Raw genomic sequence first — 19280 nt, forward strand, 5'->3', positions numbered from 1 at the left:
TTTGGTATATGTATATATGTATATGGATGTAAATACTGCCATGGGTTGTGTTATAAATATCCAATAAGCCGTATGATTGTCATATTGTTATGTTGGTCATGTTGGTTTTCTTTTCAGCAGGTTGATCATTGTAAATATTGCATCAAGTTAAGTTATAAAGCTCCATGGGTAGTATGTTTTTCTTTTCAGCGTCTTGTTGGTTGTGGGTTTCATTGAACACCAAGGATGGTGTTCCCCTAAGGGGGAGGGATCTGTAACAACCCCAGGTTACAAATCCATTTAATAAAGTTAATAAAGGAAAAATAAGACTTAAGGTTATGGGACACTTATTCCAAACTTAATTTTGGGGAAAACATCCTAGTTTGGGTATTCATTTGGTTTATTATGGCTAAAGAAATTTGACAAAGGCAATGACAAAGGCTTTGAAAAGGAAAAGGGGCATTAATTGGAATTTTGATTTATTAAAATAAAGGAAATTAGGAGAAAAGGAAGGTGAAAGGTCACAGGGTGCATGTGAGGACGAAAATGAAGGAAAATAATGAAAATTGAAGAAAATAGAGGCCACATTTATAAAAAGGCTTACAAGGATCAGTTCACAACCTTCTTTCAATTCAGTTTTGGAGTTATCTCTCTATTCTCTCTACTCTCTCATACTCTCATACACTTAGAGTATTCTTGGAGCACTCTAGCATTGGAGGAAGAAAGGCAAAGGAAAGGCAAGAAAGAAAAGGGAAGCAAAGATCAAGCAATGAAGAGAGGGATCAAATGGCTACAACAAGATTGCTTGCAGGTATTGAGTTTCATGTATGATTTCCTTGCTATTTTTGGCATGCATGGTACATGCATGTTTATAATTGGTTTTCTTGTTGTCATTGGCATGGGTCTTGCCAGGTGTGACAGTGGATTTCAACCTTGCCTTGCCATTTCTGGATAGCCATGGTGTGATGGGACTCTTTTACTTGGTTGAGCTAGATTGCTAGATGGTTTTGAAATTGAGTGGGGTGGTCTTACGAAAAATAACAAGGCCTAGGAATCCATTCAGCGGTAATGGCAGGATAGACGGTAATTCTTGGTTTTGAATACCCTTGTTGGACCTAGGAATCCCTTGATCAATAATGGCGTGATATATTGTAAATCCTAGAGGTGTATACCCTCGTTGGGCCTAGAAATCCCTTAATCGGTAATTGAGGGATACACGGTAAATCCTAGAGGGTGGAGACATACAAATTCCTCATGGTTTAGGTGGATAAATCCAAAGGCATCCATGCTTGTTTAGGGCCTAGTGATCCCTTGACCGATACATGGTAGGATTGCGGTAAATCCTGTATTGTATGTTTATTGTTTGGGCCTAGGAATCCCTTGGTGGGATACACGGTAAAGCTTGAGGAAGCCTTAATTGGTTTTGTTGTGAGTCCCGTGTCCATGCTTGGAATATAGCAAAAGGGTGATTAGCTGAAAGAAATATTTGTTTTAACTAATCTACGAGCGGGTGGTATGTGGAAGTCCTTGGCTTGATTTCATTTTGCATATGTTGATAAGAGCTATTTTCCTCAAGTGTATTATGTGTAAATATGTTTTTTATTATGTGATGATAATGGTTGTTCTATCATTATTATTCTACTTGTTATATGTTGGTTATAAGCATTGTTTATGACAGACTTGAGTTATGGCTCTCATCATGATTTGATTAGTAAATAAACGAATAATGAAGGTATGACCTAATATATGATAATGCAAATATTATGATAGGGCATCAAACCTTCTTGACAAATCTATGATAAGTATGAAGTCCCTATGATCATATGTGTTTATATGACTTGTAGATTACATGTTCATGATGTGTTTGAAAGAATGTTTGTCATGGCTAGGCCTTTTCAGGTCAGGTCTTTATTCAAGTTTTCCATTAGAGTCCTTTTCATCCTATAATTGATCATTTATGGAAGTTTCTTGAAGTTCTGGGCTGAGGCCTGAGTCCTAGCCCTGAAAACGTTGCTCAAAATTCAGGTCATTGGCACATAACTTCCTGAAAAAGGCCATAGTTGCATGGATGCCTTGTTGTGGGAGTGAATGAAGGGTCTCATTTACATGGATGGGTTTTCATGGGAGCAACTGGGGGTCTAGTTCAGTCAAGAAGCAAGTTCTCTCAGGGGTTGGACACCTTGAGGGGTTTCTTGGATCCTAAAGGTTCTGTAGCTCCTGAGGAAGGTCAGTTTGGTTTTGCTTTGTCGATTCCACTTCTGTAACTGTACTTGGGGAGTTGAATCATATCATAGAAACTCGTCGTCACATGTTTACCCCGGTGGAACGATTAGCTTGGGTAAATGTGGGAGGAGGGTGTTACAATATGGGCTAGAGATTGAATGCTATGTATATGTATGTGTGTGTGTGTGTGTGTGTGTGTGTGTGGATTTCTAAAATCTGTGAATTATTCGAATGCGTTGAATAGATGTGCATGGAATGACCCTTTCAATGGTGCATGCACTCCTGTAAGTGGGTATATATATCATATATTCAATGTGTGGATGAATTTCCTGTGAACGATGGTTGAACTTTGCATTGAAGGCAGTCAACTCTGTCGAAGATTGTGAATTGTGTTGCATATGGATAGTTTATGTGATCTGAACTTAAACAAGAATGGAAAAAATTACATATATAACTATAAATACATAGATGCAGTAGAAATAACACTTCATTTCATTAATATCAAAATATTGAAATATGCTTACAACCAGAATGGAAATAAACTAGCTCGGGTAATGGTAGCTTATCTCTACGAAGAGATGTGGTGGCTACATGCCTTTGAATTGTGTTACAATGAGGTTCAAGGGCCTATTTATGAAATATAAATAAGGTAAAACCATAAACAGCAAAAACCCTAACCCCAAGAGATCGAACGCCAAGAGTTTGTGGGCCCCATTAGGGTTAGTTGGCAAGCTAACTTCCCGGGGTTGTAACTTGGTCATATTATCTCTGTTTGGCACGCATGATATCTTGTTGGAAAGGTCTCTTTGAGTACTACAGGATTTATGGTAGGACATTTCCTATGGACATGGGCCAGTTTTGGACCTCAAAAAAACAATGTTTAGGGGATCAAAACTTCTCTGGAAGTTCAGGACTCGAAAATTTGCTAAAAATAGTAAAATGCTTAAATACACAAGGAAACAGATGAAACTGATTAGAGATCTAGGTGGAATAGTCAGGTGGCCTCCAATATCCACCTGAATTAGTCATCCCTACTTAGGAAGCAATGGTCCCCATTGCATGGAGAGCCTTGATGAGGTGAGGATTTTTTTGTTGAACCTAGTCCCTACTGAACCACTTTCCTTGGTGAAGGATTTGGCCTGATTTGACAACTCGATACAGCTGGATCCTCTGTTGGCGAGTGTTCTTGATCTGTGTATCCATGATATAATCAGTTGTGGAATGTTCCATGCAATATGGGTTGAACTCAATTGGTGTGAGTTGTTCTGCAATGTCGGATGTGTCCAACAATGGTTGAAAGTATGCTCAAAGACGATCTACATTGAATACTGGGTGCAGACCAAGGAACAGAGGAATTATAAGCTCGAAGACATTGTCCCCCACAACCTTTTTGATGGTGTATGGCCCATATTGGAGCAAACAAAGCTTACGTTGGGGTCCAGTGAGGCACTCCTTCTGCAAATTTAGCCAAACTTTGTCGCCCACATGAAACTTGTGTGGAACTAGATGTTGGTCATGGCGTTGCTTGTACTTAGCATTGGCTTAGTCCAATATATCATGAACTTACTGGAGGATGTGTTGAATGCATTCAATGAAGTTGTTAGCCCTGTTGGCTCCAGACTGGACGTGATCTGAATATGCCTGAGTAGCTGCAAATGTTATGGCCACATCAATGGGACATAATGGTTAAAATCCCAGCCCTACCTGAAAGGGGTTGTGGCCCATTGAGCTGTGGAGATCTCTATTGTAGTTGTGATGGACATAGGGGAGGCTTTCATCCCATGTGCGTGGATGCTTCGAGTTGTACATGCATAGAATGTGTACGATCATCCTGTTGATGACCTCTATTTGGCCATCATTTTGGGGATGGAAAGTCATGGACTTAGTAAGTTTGGTATCCAACATCGACCAGAGATTTTACCAAAATGCGCTTAGGAATCTATTGTCCTGATTTGAGAAAATGGACGGTGGGATCTCAAAGTGTACCCACACTCACTCAAAGAAGAGTCTAGCAATGGCCTCTGTTGTGATAGTCTTCTTGCAAGGCTCCATAATGGCCATCTTAAAGAATCCGTCAATGACCATAAAAACACAGTCATTGTTGTGCTTAGAAGAAGGAAGGCCTGACATGTAATCCATGGAGATGGATTCCCAAGGTCGACTAGGAGTAGGAAGAGGAGTATATAGGCCTTGCTTCTTGATGGTTGGTTTGGCAATGGCATAAGCAGTGCAGGATTTAATGTACCTCCCAACATCGTGATGAAGGTTCAGCCAATACAAATACTTCTACAATACTGCCACTATTTTCTCTACCTTGAAATGTCCAGTGATGGGACTGTAGTGCATGTCCCAAATCATCTTGGCACGTTCACTTGAAGGAACACAAATGTATCCTAGATGGCATAACAATGCAGCTTGGAGGTGAAAATTTGGAACTTTCTTACCTTCCAAGAGTTTCTAGTATGTGGTGTCGAATTTTGGATCATTCTAGTAAAGATATGGCCAACCCGACGTCTCATGCCCATAGGAGTCAAGCACAGTGATCAACACCATGACTAGTGGTCGGATGAGGCAGTCTACAACATTATTGGTGCTTCCCTTCTTGTACTTAATGTTCAAATGTAATTGTTGCATGTATGTGGACCATTTCTGATGGCGATCGTTCTGCAACTTCCCTTGTGATTGTATGAATTGCAGGGGTCAGTGGTCTATGTGGATGACTATTTTCTTCCCCAGAATGTAATGATTCCATTAACAATAGACCTGCACAATGGAATACCTTTCTTTTTCATAAGTGGAATACTTTCAGACTATTTCTAAAAGTGTCTCACTGTGGTAATCCATTAAACGCCCCTGTTGAGTAAGAACTGCACCAATAACATAGTCAGAGGAATTTGTCTCAATCTTAAATGGTTGATGCAAATTTGGGAATGTGAGGACTGATGCAGAGCAGAGACGATTCTTCAACTCGGAAAATTCATTCTGTTAGGTTTCGAACCGATTTTTTTTTCTTTCGCTCCATCCTTGGTACTTGACTTAAAGGCCAAGTGATATGAGAGAACTTGAACACGAACCTATGGTATCAATTGGGAAGACCTAGAAATTTGTGGAGCTCTGTTAGAGTGGTTGGGGCTGACCAATCCTGAATGAATTTTATCTTGGATGGATCCAAAAGTGCACCCTTCTCATCAATGATCTAGCCCAGATATTGAACTTGGGTCATGCTAAAAGTCCATTTCTCAAAATTAGCACATAACTTGTGTTGTCGCAAGGTTTGAATGACCTATCGAATATGGTAGAGGTGCTCTTTCCAACTCTAGCTGAAGTTCAAGATGTCATCTAAAACACCACCATGAATGCATTGGTAAAGGGTTGTAAGATATCATCCATCAATCTCATGAAGGCTGCAGGGGCATTCGTAACCCGAAAAGCATGACTAACCATTTGAAAAGGTCCTCCTTGGATTTGAAGGCAGTCTTCCACACATCAAAGGGTTCGATAGGCACCTGGTAATAACCAGACTTCAAATCAATATTTCTGAAAGATTTCCTCCCTTGAGCTGGTCTAGAAGGTTGTCAATCCATGGGATTGGGTACCTATTCTCGACAGTGATCTTGTTCAACACCTAATAGTCAATATAGAGTCTCCAAGTCTTTTCCTTCTTCTGTACCAATACAATCGAGCTCCCACATGGTGATGAGATTGGCTTGATGTTCCCTTTCTGTAGTAGCTCCTAAATCTGCCTCTTGATCTCATCATTCTCTAGAACAAAGCATCAATAGATTGGTCGATTGGGTAGCGACACGCTCGGGGTCAGATCGATGGAGTGCTTAACCTGACAATGTAGAGGTACCTCTGTAGGTGTGGTGAAAATATCCTTGTACTCCTCCACAACCTTATCCATTTTTTGTTGTTGTGCGAAGGAGCCCTGTTCGGAAGCCATGGCCACAACCTTCTTATTTCCCTAAGGGCGAATCATACAGAAAATACATTTCCTGGTCTGGGAAATGACCTTACTGCATTTCTTCACAGTGATCAAAGAGATGGTGGTAGGTGAGTCTACCTCTGGTATCCTGTAAAATTGATTTCCAAAATTAATAATCACAGGGCAAGGTCTAGACTCATATACAACATGCCACTTCCACAAGTACGATTGTCCTAATAATACATCACAAACTTCAAGAGGAGCCACATCACAAAGTACCACCTCCATGAAGGGATTGATGTTGTTGGGAAGGTCATCCTTGATGAAGCCACCTGATGGTGTACAACTGTGGATGGGCTGTCGTTGGTAGGCCCAGCCGTGTCACGACCTTTGTTGAAATGATGTTCTTTTGGCTCCCGCTTTCGACAATGAATTGGAGTGGATAACCCTTCACCCACATCAGTGAGTGGAAGAGGCGTTCTCCCTCCTCTGGATCTTCATGCTCATTCTTTTGGATCTTGGTGGTGGCCACGCCACTGGGCTTCACGTCAATGATTTTCTTCCCTTTTTCATTCCCCTTGTTGGTTTCTGACTTAGAATCAGAACATGTGTCTGATTCGGAAGCCTTTAGCTTGGCCACCAGTAACTACTTGGCCCGACACTCACTTTTGTTGTGAGTGGATCTCTTATGGAAGTCACACCATTTTCTTGTGTCCTTCTTTATCTTCGGGTTGTTGTTCTTTTCTTATGGCTTCAATAGTTTGTCCTCGTTCACCCTACCTTGGCTTTGACCTATGTTCTGTGGTTTGGGGGTGCATTTTCCTTGCTTCGGATTCGCGGATGCAAAGTCTCGCTTCTTCTATTTAAACTTTTTCTCAATCTTGACAACATATCGGTATGTCGTGTTGTGCAAAGAGATGTCCAGAAACTCCATCTCATCCTGGATGTACTTATGCAGGTAGTCGCGGTACTTGAGTACCAAATGCCGCTCAGAATCCTTGATACCCAATTTTGTGTGGAGGGTTTAGAAAAATTTTGTAAACTCTGGCACATCCTCAGGCCTTCCCTATCGTAGCATGGTCCACTTTATGTATTTATCTTCATAGCTCCTGACAGGGTACTATTTTTCCTTGATGGCATATAGGAAAGAATCCCAAGTTGTTGTGGCTGAAAATAGTGAGGATTCCCTCTCATCCTTTTGTTCACAGTAGGTTTCCCAATAGTCCTTGACATGTGGGGTGGCTTTAAGAAGTGCAAAAGTAATCTTTTCCTGATTGGAAAAGTCACAGGTTGAAAAATATCCTTCCAACAGATTCAACCATTTATCTATGGCGTCTGCATCTATCTGGCCCTCAAATATGGGAATGCCAAATTTAACATGTACCTTAAAAGGAGTGGCGCCTCCAGAGTGGTTGCAGGATGAGGATGTGTCGCCTATGGGTAGTCGTCGAAGGATCTGGGAAAATTATCCATCATTGCGTTCTTCTGTTGCTCGAGGGCTTCCTCGAGCAATATTTTGATAAGATCTCCTGCCCCCTTGTCTTTCTTTTCTTTCACCATGGGAGGCCATCGAGGTTTGCGAGCCTGGTCTTGCATAGGTTCAACCATATTGAGTCCTTACTCCTTATATCTTGACCTTGTTGGGGACATGCAAAGAAAAACAAAGAAAGAGTTACTAGCATTATGGGGTATAATATACTTCGCAAAGCTACAACAAATTGATTCATTGAGTGTGTTTGGAGACTCAAGAGTCACTAAAGATGGGGATAATGAAAAACCAATCTTGAAGTCCCTTCATTGTTCTATTGGCAACAGAGGACAAAAGCATTGGCTTCATGATAAAGTAAGATGAGGTAAATCTAGATGGTTTAAAAATCATTCTTATATTGTACAGAGAAACTAGATTTGTAAAAACAAGTACAAGAAACAAGAGAAACTAGATTTGTAAAAACAAGTACAAAAAAACAAGTACAAAGAAACTAGATTTGTAAAAACAAGTACAAAAAATGGAGTAGGTAATTCACCTGTATATAGCCAGGAGAAGGATGACTTTACTTGTTTCACGTTGCATGATAATGCAGAGCTAGTTGAAGATAATCAGAAGCAGCTTGCTTCAGCCAATGTAATTACAGAGCTGCAAACTGAAGAAGTATGGAAATGTTTCTTTGATGGAGCTTATTCCAAGGAAGGAATAGGTGCTGGTTTTCTTCTAATTGCACCTGGAGGTAATATGTTCCCTTTTTCCTTTAAATTAGAGTCCGAGGAAACAAAAAATGTGGCAAGATATGATTCCTTGATTATTGCTTTACAAACAACTAAACAGATGAGAGTTAAGTCAATTTCTGCTTTGGAGATTTGGAGCTGATTATTAAGAAAATAAAAGATCACTACCAAACAAAGCACCCTAGGCTTAGGGCATACAGAAATGAGGTATGGGATTTTATTGAGAACTTTTTTAAAGCTTTTAACGTTCAATTCATTCCAAGAGATGAGAATAGATTAGCAGATTCATTGGTTGTGGTTGCTAGTACTTTCAACCCTCCTATTAATTCAAGACTAAGATATGAGATAGAGATGAGACACAGACTCTCTATTCCTGATAATGTTAAGAATTGGCAAGTTTTTGAGTTTGATTAGCAGATTAAGGAGTTTTTGACTATGGTTGAAGAGTTTCAGGGCACAGAAATTGATCGGGATGAAGAAGAAACAACAGAAGTTGCAGAAGTCAGTGGTTTAAAAGATTCAATAACTAATCAGAAAAACTTTCAATTGAAAGATAATATTATGCCAAAGGGACTTGTTCCCCTTGAAAGAATTTTTAATCCCAATGGCGTGGCTGTTGACTCAGGGAAAATTTCACAGGAAGGAACACATTCAAAATCACAACCTTGGAACTCAAGAGAATCTCTAGTTAGTGAAATTATTCAATGGAGTTCCACCTAATTTTCAAGAAAGATATATTAAACTTTTTAAGAATTATGTTGATGTCTTTGCATGGTCTTATGAAGATCTCAAAACCTATGATGTAAATATTATTTAGCACAAGATTCCCTTGAAGGAGGGAATTAAACCCTACAAACAGAAGCTTAGATAAATAAATCCTCTGCTTCTACCATCAATTGAAAAGGAGGTCAAGAAGTTTCTTGATGCCAAAATAATAGTTCCAGTCAAGTATTCTGATTGGGTGGCTAATTTAGTGCCTGCGAGAAAGAAAAATGGAGAAATAAGGTTACGTGTGGATTTCAAAAATCTCAATAGGGATTCTTTGAAAGATAACTATCCATTGCCTAAAATGGATTATGTGCTGCAAAAGGTAATAGGATCTTTTAGAATGTCAATGCTAGATGGATTTTCTGGTTATAACCAGGTGGATGTGGATAAGGAGGTTCAGAAGAAAACAACGTTCACAACTCCCTGGGGAACCTTTATGTATGCCAAAATGCCTTTCGAATTGATGAACGCAGGTGCTACATTTCAAAGGGCTATGGACATTTCTTTTGTTGGAGATAAGTTTGTAGTAATATATTTGGATGATATTACTGTTTTCTCAAAGTCTAATGAAGAACATTTATACCATTTGAAAAAGACTTTTGATGAATGTAGAAGATTTGGACTTTCCTTAAATCCCAAGAAATCCATTATTGCTCCGGAAGAAGGGAACTATTAGGACACATTGTTTCCAGAGATGGAGTGAAGATAGATCTGGCCAAAGTACAAGCTATGAAAAAAATACCATTGCCTAGTAGTAAAAAGGATATTCAGAAGTTTCTGGGAAAGATAAACTTCCTGAGAAGATTTGTATCCAACTATGCAGAAATTGTAAAAGAAATTACTAATATGCTAAAGAAGGAGAATGAAGTGGATTGGACCAAAGAAGCTAGAGAATCATTTTCCAAGATTAAAGAGGCATTATAGGAAGCTCCAGTCTTAATCATCCCAGATTACGAAAAGCCTTTCCAAGTTTTTTCATTCGCATCATCAAGTTCAATAGCTGTTGTCTTACTGCAGAAGAATGATGAAGAGAAAGAGCAGCTAGCTGCATTCTTCAGTAAGATTCTTGGGTATTCTGAGCTGAAATATAATATTCTTGAGAAACAGGTGTATGCTTTGGTAAAAGCCCTGAAAGCTTCTAGAACTTATGTGCTGTAGTCACAAATCATTGCTTATGTGCCAAATGCTGCAGTGAAAGATGTATTACTACAGGGAGATGTAGAAGGCGGAAGAGGAAAATGGATAGCCAAGATCCAAGAATATGATTTGGACATAAAACCCACAAAGTTGGTGAAAGGACAAGGATTGGCAAAAATGCTGACAAAATCAAACTTTCAGCCATTGGGAATCAACTTGTTGGCACCTGTGGATGAAAAAGCAGCCGAAGAAAGTGAAGGAAAGCAAGATCTAGATATGAAGATTAGGGTTAAGTTTTTGTGTTCAGAATGGTATAAGCATATAAGTCATTATTTGTGCTTTCTTTCTTGTCCCCAATCCTTAGATAGAACAAAGTATAGGGCACTACGGATCAAGGCACAACCATATGTGATTGTGGAAGGTAGATTGTACTGGAAGGATCCTGCTATAATTTTATTGCTATGTTTAACAGAGGATGAATTTACAGAAACAATCAAAGATTATCATGAGGGGTTATGTGGAGGACATTACAGTTGGAAAGTAACTGCACATAAGATCCTTCAGGTAGGATTTTATTGGCCTACTTTATTTGGTGATACATATAAGTTTGTTAGAAGTTGTCAGAAGTGTCAGCTTTTTGCCGAGAAAAAGAGATTAGCCCCTTTACCTTTGATTCCAGTTTTCATAGAGGAGCCATTTAGACAATGGGGATTGGACTTTGTTGGAGAAATCAATCCACCTTCAAGTAGACAACACAAGTGGGTTCTCACAACAACTGATTATTTCACCAAATGGGTAGAGGCTATACCTACTAAGAAAGCAAATGATCATATAGTAATGAAGTTCTTGGAGGAGAATATTTTCAGCAGGTTTGGATGTCCCATCAAAATTATAACAGAAAATGCTCAAGTCTTAATTTCATGTAAGTTTATTTCTTTTTGTCACAATTATAATGTTACTTTGTCCCATTCAATGGCTTACCATCCGCAAGGAAATGGATTGCTGAATCTACTAACAAAACTTTGGTGAAGATCCTTAACAAAACCATTGCAGAAAATCAAAGAGATTGGGATTCTAAGTTAAAGTTTGCACTATGGGCTGCTAGAGTAACTACAAGATCTACAGGGAAATCATCTTTTGAATTAGTATATGGAACTCAGTCTCTGTTTCCAAGTCAACTTGTGAAGCCGGTGATTGCAATGATTCAAGAGGCGGAAGAAGAGCCAAATGCTTTGATAAGAAGAATGAATAAAGTGATGGAGCTAAGCGAGAACAGGGACAAGGTAAGAAACAACTTGATTATGTATCAATCCAAGATGAAAAATATTTTTGATAGAGAAGCCAAGGAAATTGATTTTAAAGTTGTAGATTTAGCATTGAGATGGGATACCAGAAGAGAAGATAAGGGTAAACATGGGAAGTTTGATCCTCTCTGGTATGGCCCTTTTAGAATTGCTGAAGTAAGATCCAATAATACCTTCATTCTTGAGAATCTTGATGGTCAAACTCTACAACTGCCTATCAATGGGAAATACTTAAAGCATTATTTCCAGTTCTGAATAATAAGCGTCATTTCATTATAAATACCAAGTGAAATCAGTGTACAAATGCCATAGAATTTAAATTTATGCGAAGCAATATATGACTCCATGCCCGAAGTGAAGGCACTAATTTGCAGTTCTTAGTGCTTCTGTGGCAAAAGCACTATCCTCAGGTGGAGCCAGATGTTGTAACATGCATTTTTGTTGCTTGTAGTATTCATTTTTCATTCAAGAACTTGAAAATATTTCAAAAAATATAAAAGAAATAATGACAATCACTAAAGGAACAAGTATAAAAGAATCGGTCCCAATATACCCATGCGATCAAGTTAAATCATAATATAAATGGTTATACGGAGCCATAACCGAAATATATATATATATATATATACTATGTTGTAAAGCCCAAGAATAACAACGAAGTGAGAATTCGCAGAAGTCAAGCTCAGAGAGAGTTGAGCAGTAGGAAAATGAAAGGCCAAAACCCTGAAGAAAACCCCGGAACCACAAAATACTGAAGAAATGGCACAAAGTCAAAGTGAGTGGACAGATGAAGAATGAATGCACAGGAACCATTGGATCTTGGATGGATGAGGTTGAAGGAAATGAATGATCCAGACTAAATCATGTAGATTGGAATCAAGGAATGAACGATAGAGATTAACCAGAAGTGCTGGTGGAAGAGAAATCCAAAGTAGCATTTCCGCCATTGATGGTCGAAGATCTATGGTCACCGAGCACGAACAAGTCCGGGTGTTAACCAAGATGAAGGGCAAATTTAAAGCTATAAGCGAAATTTCGGGCAGATGCAAAATGGTAAATGGTATTTAGAGAAAAGTGCCCGATTCCATTCAATGGTTGACACGTAGCAACTAGAGGAGAGAGAAAAACCACTCATTTTAGGCGGGTAACTCTCGTGCAAGTAGTCCACCCGAAATTGATATCAGCCGTCAGATCCTGGGGTTGAAATCTACGGTGGAGAATGGACCCGATATATATATATATATATATATATATATATATATATATATATATATATATATATATATGTGTGTGTGTGTGTGTGTGTGTGTGTGTGTGTGTTAGCGATGTGATTAAATCGCAATCGCAAAATGCAGTGGCACTTATATGAAATCACCCCTGGCCAGACCTGAAAATATATGCATTATGTTTTAAACTCTCGGCACGTCCGTTATATTGCATATCGTTAAGTTTTGTATTGATATATCATTTGAAAGGGCCGATTGCGATTTGTGATACGAAGTCAATGGAGCATTGAACGGGCGGATCCAATGGATTTATGCAACCGATTTAATTCTTTTTGAGTTCTGTGGTAAACCAAAGATTAGCATTAATTTCATTGTATAAAGGGAAAATCAGTGTTAAAACCAAATCCGAAGAAAAGGCAATTGGGCATGTTTTCTTTGTATTTTGGCCAATCAAATCGCCCGATATATATATAAGCCCAATTTTTGCACAAGTCAAAGTCTAGTGCAGTTAATTACGGTTAAAGCGGATTAAGAATTATTAAAGCATCCACAGAGGAACTCAAGATCCAATTAACAGAGCCGAAAATCCAGCAGTTATCCTCATCTTCTAGTTCAGTTATTTCTTGTTATTGTATGTTCTTTGAGGTGTCTTTTACCCTCTTTAAAATTCTGTAATAATTTTTACTTCAGATAGTTAGAGAAGTAGTTAAGTAGTTTGATAGTTTCGGATATTAGTAACTATTCCCAATGTATAAAAGAGGAAAAACTACAAAGAAAAAGGTGGTCAGAATTTTGGGAGAACCCGGAGACTAGGCCACTGTATTCTTGATATAACTGTTGATTAATGAAAGAATCAGAATTTTCCATGTATTTCTGGGTATGATTTTGTGACTTCTTTGTTATGTGTCATCTTATGTTTTCTTCCTTCAAGTATGGTAATGAAGCTGTAGGTCTTTATTTGCTTATGTAGATAAAGTTAAAGTTCCTTAAAGGAGCGCTCCTATACTTGAAGTTTTCACCTTCCTTTCTAAGTTATAGATAGTAGTTTCTGTGTAAGGCAACATATTATCTTTAATGCCTCCAAGTGTCACAGATAGTAGATCCTGTGTTAAACAACATATTTTCTATGAATCAGTTCTCACCTTCATAATTCTTCTAAGTTACAGATAGTAGTTTATGTGTAAGGCAGCATATTATCTTTAACTTTTCCAAGTGTCACAGATAGTAGATCCCGTGTTAAACAGCATATTGTCTCTGACTTCTTTAAGCTTTCTTCATTTATCATTCATATTTAGCTATCAAATGGCATTCTGATATTTCCTTGTCACCTAAGTATTGAGAGTTAAAAACCAAGTCTCCCAAGTCCTTCATTTGAGAACACAACATATAATTAAGTGACAAATAAGTGATAGTCATTACAAACATTAATGTCTTAAGCACAATTTCTCTACAACCAGGAAATTGGTTTCTTAAGGTACAACAAGACCAGTGGCCTACAAACTTGCACTTCCTTCAACAATGAAAGTCCATGATGTTTTCCATGTTTCGTTGCTTACAAGATATGTAAAGGATGTTGATCATGTTATTAATTGGTCTATATTGTAGGTGGAGCCAGAAGGAAAATTTGAGTCAGAACCTCAGTGTATTTTGAAGAGAAATATGTTCATGCTTTGGAACTGAGCAATTGAGAATATTAAAGTGTAGTGGAAGCATTTGGGCCGATGAAGCTACATGGGAGATGGTTGATCATATGTGGGCTATGTATCCTTCTCTATTTGCTGGTTGAGTTGATACATTTTGATATATGTTTTGACATGGTGTTTTGGTATATGTATATATGTATATGGATGTAAATACTGCCATGGGTTTTGTTATAAATAACCAATAAGTTGTATGATTGTCATATTTTTATGTTGGTCATGTTGGTTTTCTTTTCAGCAGGTTGATCTTTGTAAATATTGCATCGAGTTAAGTTATAAAGCTCCATGGGTATTATGTTTTTCTTTTCAGCGTCTTGTTGGTTGTAGGTTTCATGGAACACCGAGGATGGTGTTCCCCTAAGGGGGAGGGATCTATAATAAACCTGGGTTATAAATCCATGTAATAAAGTTAATAAAGGAAAAATAAGACTAAGGTTATGGGACACTTATTCCAAACTTAATGTTGGGAAAAACATCCTAGTTTGGGTATTCATTTGGTTTATTATGGCTAAAGAAATTTGACAAAGGCAATGACAAAGGCTTTGAAAAGGAAAAGGGGCATTAATTGGAATTTTTATTTATTAAAATAAAGGAATTAGGAGAAAAGGGAGGTGAAAGGTCACAGGGTGCATGTGAGGACGAAAATGAAGGAAAATAATGAAAATTGAAGAAAATAGAGGCCACATTTATAAAAAGGCTTACAAAGATTAGTTCACAACCTTTTTTCAATTCAGTTTTGGAGTTATCTCTCTATTCTCTCTACTCTCTCATACTCTCATACACTTAGAGTATTCTTGGAGCACTCTAGCATTGGAGGAAGAAAGGCAAAGGAAGGGCAAGAAAGAAAAGGGAAGCAAAGATCAAGCAAGGAAGAGAGGGATCAAATGGCTACAACAAGATTACTTGCAGGTATTGAGTTGCATGTATGATTTCCTTGCTAGTTTTGGCATGCATGGTACATGCATGTTTATAATTGGTTTTATTGTTGTCATTGGCATGGGTCTTGCCAGGTGTGACAGCGGATTTCAGCCTTTCCTTGCCATTTCTAGATAGCCATGGTGTGATGGGACTCTTTTACTTGGTTGAGCTGGATTGCTAGATGGTTTTGAAGTTGGATGGGGTGGTCTTAGGAAAAATAACAAGGCCTAGGAATCCATTCAACGGTAATGGCAGGATAGACGGTAATTCTTGGTTGTGAAACCCTCATTGGACCTAGGAATCCCTTGACCGGTAATGGCGGGATATACAGTAAATCCTAGAGGTGTATACCCTCATTGGGCCTAGGAATTCCTTAATCGGTAATTGAGGGATACACAGTAAATCCTAGAGGGTGGAGACATACAAATTCCTGATGGTTTAGGTGGATAAATCTAGAGGCATCCATGCTTGTTTAGGGCTCAGTGATCCCTTGACCGATACATGGTAGGATTGCGGTAAATCCTGTATTCTATGTTTATTGTTTGGGCCTAGGAATCCCTTGGCGGGATACATGGTAATGCTTGAGGAAGCCTTAATTTGTTTTGTTGTGAGTCCCATATTCATGATTGGAATATGACACAAGGGTGATTAGCTGAAAGAAATATTTGGTTTAACTAATCTACGGTCGGGTGGTACGTGGAAGTCCTTGGCTTGATTTCATTTTGCATATGTTGATAAGAGCTATTTTACTCAAGTGTATTATGTGTAAATATGTTTTTATTATGTGATGATAATGGTTGTTCTATCATTATTATTCTACCCGTTATATGTTGGTTATAAGCATTGTTTATGACAGAATTGAGTTATGGCTCTCATCATGATTAGATTAGTAAATAAATGAATAATGAATGTATGACCAAATAGATGATAATGCAAATATTATGATAGGGCATGAGACCTTCTTGACAAATCTATGATAAGTATGAAGTCCCTATGATCATATGTGTTTATATGACTTGTAGATTACATGTTCATGATGTGTTTGAAAGAATGTCTATCATGGCTAGGCATTTTCAGGTCAGGTCTTTATTCAAGTTTTCCATTAGAGTCCTTTTCATCTTATTATTGATCATTTATGGAAGTTTCTTGAAGTTCTGGGCTCAGGCTTGAGTCCTAGCCCTGAAAACGTTGCTCAAAATTCAGGTCATTGGCACATAACTTCCTGAAAAAGGCCATAGTCACATGGATGTCTTGCTGTGGGAGTGACTCGAGGGTCTCATTCGCATGGAGGGGTTTTCATGGGAGCGACTGGGGCTCTAGTTTAGTCAAGAAGCAAGTTCTCTCACGGGTTGGACACCTTGAGGGGTTTCTTGGATCCTAAAGGTTCTGTAGCTCCTGAGGAAGGTCAGTTTGGTTTTGCTTTGTCGATTCCACTTCCTTGACTGTACTTGGGGAGTTGAATCATATCATAAAAACTCGTTGTCACATGTTTACCCTAGTGGAATGGTTAGCTTGGGTAAATGTGGGAGGAGGGTGTTACAATATGGGCTAGAGATTAAATGCTATGTATATATATATATATATATATATATATATATATATATATATATATATATATATATATATATATATATATATATATATATATATATATATATATCTGTGTGTGTGTGTGTGTGTGTGTGTCGATTTCTAAAATCTGTGAATTCTTCGAATGCGTTGAATAGATGTGCATGGAATGACCCTTTCAATGGTGCATGCACTCCTGTAAGTGGGTATATATATCATATATTCAATGTGTGGATGAATTTCCATATCTATATCTATATATATATATATATATATATATATATATATATATCTGTGTGTGTGTGTGTGTGTGTGTGTCGATTTCTAAAATCTGTGAATTCTTCGAATGCGTTCAATAGATGTGCATGGAATGACCCTTTCAATGGTGCATGCACTCCTGTAAGTGGGTATATATATCATATATTCAATGTGTGGATGAATTTCCTATGAACGATGGTTGAACTTTGCGTTGAAGGCAGTCAACTCTGTCGAAGATTGTGAACTATGTTGCATATGGATAGTTTATGTGATCTGAACTTAAACAAGAATGCAACGAATTACAGATATAACTATAAAGACATAGATGCAGTAGAAATAACACTTAATTTCATTAATATCAAAATATTGAAATATGCTTACAACTAGAATGGAAATAAACTAGCTCGGGCAATGGTAGCTTATCTCTAAGAAGAGATGTGGTGGCTACATGCCTCTGAATTGTGTTACAATGAGGCTCAAGGGCCTATTTATGAAATAACAATAAGGCAAAACCATAAACAACAAAAACCCTAACCCCAGGAGATGGAACACCAAGAGTTTGAGGGCCCCATTAGGGTTAGTTGGGAAGCTAACTTCCCAGGATTGTAACTTGGTCATATTATCTTTGTTTGGCATGCACGATATCTTGTTGGAAAGGTCGCTTTGAGTACTATAGGATTTGTGGTAGGCCCCATTAGGGTTAGTTGGGAAGCTAACTTCCCGGGGTTGTAACTTGGTCATATTATCTTTGTTTGGCACGCATGATATCTTGTTGGAAAGGTCTCTCTGAGTACTACAGGATTTGTGGTAGGCCCTTGCCTATGGACATGGGCCAGTTTTGGACCTCAAAAAAACAATGTTTAGGGGGTCAAAACTTCTCTGGAAAATCGGGACTCGAAAAATTGCTAAAAATAGTAAAATGCTTAAATACATAAGGAAACAGATGAAACTAATTGGAGATCTAGGTGGAATAGGCAGGTGGCCTCCAATATCCACCTGGATTAGTCATCCCTACTTAGGAAGCAATGGTCCCCATTGCATGCAAAGCCTTGATGAGGTGAGGAAATTTTTGTTGAACCTAGTCCTTGCTGAACCACTTTCCTTGGTGAAGGAGTTGGCTTGATTTGACAACTCGATACAGCTGGATCCTCTGTTGGTGAGTGTTCTTGATCTGTGTATCCATGATATAATCACTTGTGGAATGTTCCATGCAGTATGGGTTGAACTCTATTGTTGTGAGTTGTTCTGCAATGTCAAATGTGTCCAACAATGGTTGAAAGTATGCCCAAAGCCGGTCTACATTGAATACTAGGTGCAGACCAAGGAACAAAGGAGTTATAAGCTCAAAGAAATTGTCCCCCACAACCTTTGTGATGGTGTATGGCCCATATTGGAGCGAACATAGCTTACGGTGGGGTTTAGTGAGGCACTCCTTCTGCAAATGTAGCCAAACTTTGTCGCCCACCTGGAACTTGTGTGGAAATCGATGTTGATCATGGCATTGCTTGTACTTAGCATTGGTTTTGTCCAATATATAATGAACCCACTGGAGGATGTGTTGAATGCATTCAATGAAGTTGTTAGCCTTGTTGGCTTCAGTCTGGACGTGAGCTGAATCTACCTAAGTAGCTGCAAATGGTATGGCCACATCAATGGGACATAATGGTTGAAATCCCAGCCCTACCTGAAAGGGGTTGTGGCCCATTGAGATGTGGAGATCTCTATTGTAGCTATGATGGACATAGGGGAGGATTTCATCCAATGTGTGTGGATGCTTCGAGTTGTACATGCATAGAATGTGTATGATCGTCTTGTTGATGACCTCTCTTTGGCCACCATTTTGGGGATGGAAACTCATGGACTTAGTAAGTTTGGTATCCAACATTGACCAGAGAGTTGACCAAAATGCACTCAGGAATCCGTTGTCCTGATTTGAGATAATGGACGATGGGATCCCGAAGTGTACCCACACTCACTCAAAGAAGAGTCTAGTAGTGGCCTTTGTTGTGATACTCTTCTTGCAAGGCTCCATGATGGCCTTCTTAAAGAA

At 38.6% G+C, this 19280-nt stretch overlaps 1 pseudogene; it reads right to left on the bottom strand.

Moving 5' to 3' along the window:
• The window catches only part of LOC149232717 (uncharacterized), a 187330-nt pseudogene that overhangs the window by 160546 nt on the left and 7504 nt on the right, over nt 1-19280 (bottom strand).

Source organism: Pinus tabuliformis, chromosome J, assembly GCF_031772625.1.
Source record: "Pinus tabuliformis cultivar Carrire ecotype Pingquan chromosome J, CPIR1, whole genome shotgun sequence".
Lineage (NCBI taxonomy): Eukaryota > Viridiplantae > Streptophyta > Pinopsida > Pinales > Pinaceae > Pinus > Pinus tabuliformis.